Below are 4819 nucleotides of genomic sequence, written 5' to 3' on the forward strand. Positions count from 1 at the left end.
CATCCTTATTAACAGCCTATCATTTGATCATGAACTATTTTAAGGACTAATCGATAAATCCTTTCTTTATCGAATCTAAATAGTCCTAAAGACTTCATCATAACAACGAAGTTCATTTGAAGATGAAAGCTTATGATGAAAATGCCAAATATATTTTATTTATTAACAAATCAATTATAATATTTGGTTGCTCAACCATCAACAGCTTGACGATTGGCTTTTTGGGACACATTTCCCAATAAGGTTGACTTCAGTAGCTCATCCTTAAAGTAACGACGAAGATGAGATGACAAACAGAACCTTGCTATAAGGGTTAAAGGCTCGGCTAGATCAGGCTAAAGGATTGTAGGTCAAAGAGCTATATCATGTGCTCTGGGCATACCACACGACTTAGCGAGTTTCAATCGGAGAGACTCCATTCAAGCTAGCTTTTGGGACTGAAGCCGTCAAACCTCTTAATATTGGCTAGCCCATACTGTCGGATGGAAGAGTTCAAGCAGATAGCAATTCCATTGGGCTGAGAGCAAATCTAGATTTGCTGGAGAAAACTTAGGAGCGAGCACAGATTCGAATAGCTAACTATCAATAAAGAGTAGCTCGGTACTATAACTCCTGAGTCAAAGCAAAATCTTTCTTGTCTGGACTGCTGGTTCTTCATCGAGCTGAAGTTTTTTGCTCGACAGATCGATCCAAGCTTGCACGAAATTGGGAAGGCCCCTATCGTGTTGCTGAAATAGTTTGGCCAGGAGTTTATCGACTTTGTTGACTAGATGGAACTCTGATTCTCAGAATTTAAAATACCGACAACTTACGTATTTACCACCCATGAATTGTAATATTTTATTGAATTGAATAATAAAGAATTATTTTATTGGCTTGAAAAACCCTTTTTCAAATTCTCTCTTTTGAATGCTCTTGAATACTCTCTTGAATGCTCTTCAAATCTCTTTCAATCTCTTACTTGTTTCCCACCTTTTGGATTCTTTTATAGCTTTAAGAAATAGAGAAAAATATTCTAGGCTGAAAAAGAGCCGTTAGACCGCATTAAATGAGCATTAAAAGCACTTAAAACGGGTTAAAAACTAGCCGTTGCGGAGAAATCCCGTCACAGGGGTCGACTCATGCCTGGGGGTCGACTCATGGGTCGATCTCTGTGGAAAAATAACAGAAAACAACCAGAAGACAAGGTTCTGCATTTTTTGGCCTAAAAACAGCAGGGGTCGACTCATAGGGTCGACTCATGCCTGGGGGGTCGACTCATGGATCGACTCACAGGTTGTGCCAAGCCAAAAAATCTGCATACCAAACAGCTCATGTGCCATGAGTTGACTCATGGGTCGACTCATAATTTTCAAACATGCATATCTTTCAAAATACAAGCCCAAAAATAATAAAATTTTCGTCAATAGATCACAAATCTTTTATTCTACCATTTGATACAATCAAATCAGGGTTTTGGTAAAATTATGATTTTGTCCCTGAAAAGCAAAAAGTCTTTTTCAAATGAAAATTATTAGTACCCCTTCAACTGCTTTGTAATCATCAAAATCAATCTAGGGAGCAATAATGGAGGAAGGAAAGATATGAAAAACAAATAACCCTAGAAGAAGACCCTCTTCTTCTTCTCGTTTCTCTCTCTAGACATCCTATCTTGTGTCTATTATATCTCTATGACCCAAAGGTCTTTCTCTCTGATTTTTGGATGGCCCATAGGTCTCTCAAATCTCTATTTTCTTCAAAAATTTCATGAAGAAACTCATTTTATACAGAGAGATATGATAGAGTCCTTGTCTAGGTCAAATACCTAGTCAAGGCTTATCCAAACATGGCAAGATAAGGGGTGCCCAACTCTTGATCACCTCCTCCTTATTTTCATGCATGGATCATCAGAAAAAGGTGCACAATGTGTACCTTAAAAGCCATAAAAATTTCAAAAAAAATTTGGATAAATTTGATGCAAAATTGAAAGAGTTTTGGATTTCTAAAACTCTATCTCATAGAAATCGAAATCCAAACTTATTCCTCTTTAATTTGATCCAAACCACCTTCCATGTAAGAAAGAAGAGAGGAAACCTTTTGTGAACATGGGAGAGACCTGGGAGAGGGATTTTGTCACACAAAATAAGAGGAGATTGGCATTGAATGAGAGAGAGGGCATGGGGAAGGCTTATGTGGTGCAAGGTGGAATTCTAGTCTTATTAGGATTCTATCATATGACTTGTTTTAATTTGGTTTCTCAAATCAAATCAAACCAAAATTAGATCAATCCAATTAAAATAGATCTTAACCCAATTAAGAATCTAATTTAATCAGATTAAATTAGATTTAAATTTGATTTAATTTTTTAATCAAATTAAAAATTAGATTGATCCAAGTCCTAGTTGAACTAGGACTAATTTTTTCTTGCACTTGGCTTATCCAATAAACCAATTGAACTTGATCCAATTAAGCTCAAACTAAATTTAATTAAATCATATTTAATTAGACTTAATTTCAGCTCATTGGCTTAATCAAATTAAGTCAATTAGCAATCGAATTGCTAATCGATCCTCCTGCAACACTTGCACTGGGTTAAATGTCAATCGTATTGATCATTTAATCCTAGAACGATTCTTAATCGTTGATCAACCATCCGATCGGATCATAAACTCTAATGTGTGTGACCTCATAGGTCCAAACCTAAGCTGATAGCACAGAAATAAATTTTTGTACCAATCAAAGTGACCATCTAGCAATGGTACCCGACGACCGGATAGGTCAAATGTGTAGAACAACATCCTTAGAATCCATACAGATATAGTTTTCATATAATTCATCTCCTTGATCAAAATGATCATAGGACACCCCAGAGTTCAACTATCAACTCTGATCAGGTTGTCCACATTGTATTTCAAAATATCAAATCCATCTGATGGATTACCTTGGCCAAAGTTTTGCTAAATTAAAATACAGCGACTCATTCTTCTCCAACTCTTGGAGTGGTCAATCCCATCTCGATCACACTCTGATTTTGTAAGTACTTGACTGTGCCCAGAAGCCTTCCATCCCTGAATTAGAAATTCAGTTAGTCCAGTACCAAAGCACAGTGAGTTGCTTGCAAGTCACTGAGGCGATCTCAGGTCTAAGGGACACTTATACTTATATCCCATCAGAGACATTCTCGATAGCAGAATACTCTGGAGTTGGTCATGTTCAATGATGATGTACCAGTATATCTCATCTGTATGACATACCAGTATTTTCACACTCTTTGGTTAAGAGGACAACCAACCCATATGACCTACAGCGACCTATACTCGATAGAAGCTGTCATCCTTATTAACAGCCTATCATTTGGTCATGAACTATTTTAAGGACTAATCGATAAATCCTTTCTTTATCGAATCTAAATAGTCCTAAAGACTTCATCATAACAACGAAGTTCATTTGAAGATGAAAGCTTATGATGAAAATGCCAAATATATTTTATTTATTAACAAATCAATTATAATATTTGGTTGCTCAACCATCAACAGCTTGACGATTGGCTTTTTGGGACACATTTCCCAATAAGGTTGACTTCAGTAGCTCATCCTTAAAGTAACGGCGAAGATGAGATGACAAACAGAACCTTGCTATAAGGGTTAAAGGCTCGGCTAGATCAGGCTAAAGGATTGTAGGTCAAAGAGCTATATCATGTGCTCTGGGCATACCACACGACTTAGCGAGTTTCAATCGGAGAGACTCCATTCAAGCTAGCTTTTGGGACTGAAGCCGTCAAACCTCTTAAGATTGGCTAGCCCATACTGTCGGATGGAAGAGTTCAAGCAGATAGCAATTCCATTGGACTGAGAGCAAATCTAGATTTGCTGGAGAAAACTTAGGAGCGAGCACAGATTTGAATAGCTAACTATCAATAAAGAGTAGCTCGGTACTATAACTCCTGAGTCAAAGCAAAATCTTTCTTGTCTGGACTGCTGGTTCTTCATCGAGCTGAAGTTTTTTGCTCGACAGATCGATCCAAGCTTGCACGAAATTGGGAAGGCCCCTATCGTGTTGCTGAAATAGTTTGGCCAGGAGTTTATCGACTTTGTTGACTAGATGGAACTCTGATTCTCAGAATTTGAAATACCGACAACTTACGTATTTACCACCCATGAATTGTAATATTTTATTGAATTGAATAATAAAGAATTATTTTTGTAGATTTATGTGTTCTTTCGAAATGATGTAAGCTCCTCAGCCAAGGTCGAGGAGCAAAATAGGTCTCCATTCGATCTCCAAATACATGCTTTCATTTATGAATAAAGTGTGGAATGTCCTCCATGTGGTTCTCCATGCGGTTCTACATTCATGCACTTCTCGACCACGATCGAGGAACGATATACATCTCTATGTGGTTCTTCGTTCATGCGCTCCTCGACCACGATCGAGGAACGGTGTGCATCTCCGTGCAGTTCTTCGTTTGTGTGCTCCTCGATCATGATTGAGGAGTAGTTGCGGTTCTCCGTTTGCATGCTCCTCGATCATGGTCGAAGAGTGGTACACATCTCTATGCAGTTCTCCATCGCATGCTCCTTGATCACAGCTAAGGAATGGTATATGTTTCCATTCAGTCTCCATCACACATTTCTCGACTATGGTCGAGGAGTGGTACGCACCTCTGTACGAACCTCCAAGCCTTTATTCAATCTCCAATATGTGCTTTTTGGTTATGGTTGAGGACCGAATGCCCTAAAGTCCGACCTCTCACCTATCAAACTATGACAGTTGTTTCACTCAGACTATTTTTCACTCCTCACCACAGAGAAGATGACCTAAAAGTGACAACCTCCTCAAT

This window comes from Elaeis guineensis, chromosome 12 (genome assembly GCF_000442705.2).
Source record: "Elaeis guineensis isolate ETL-2024a chromosome 12, EG11, whole genome shotgun sequence".
NCBI lineage: Eukaryota > Viridiplantae > Streptophyta > Magnoliopsida > Arecales > Arecaceae > Elaeis > Elaeis guineensis.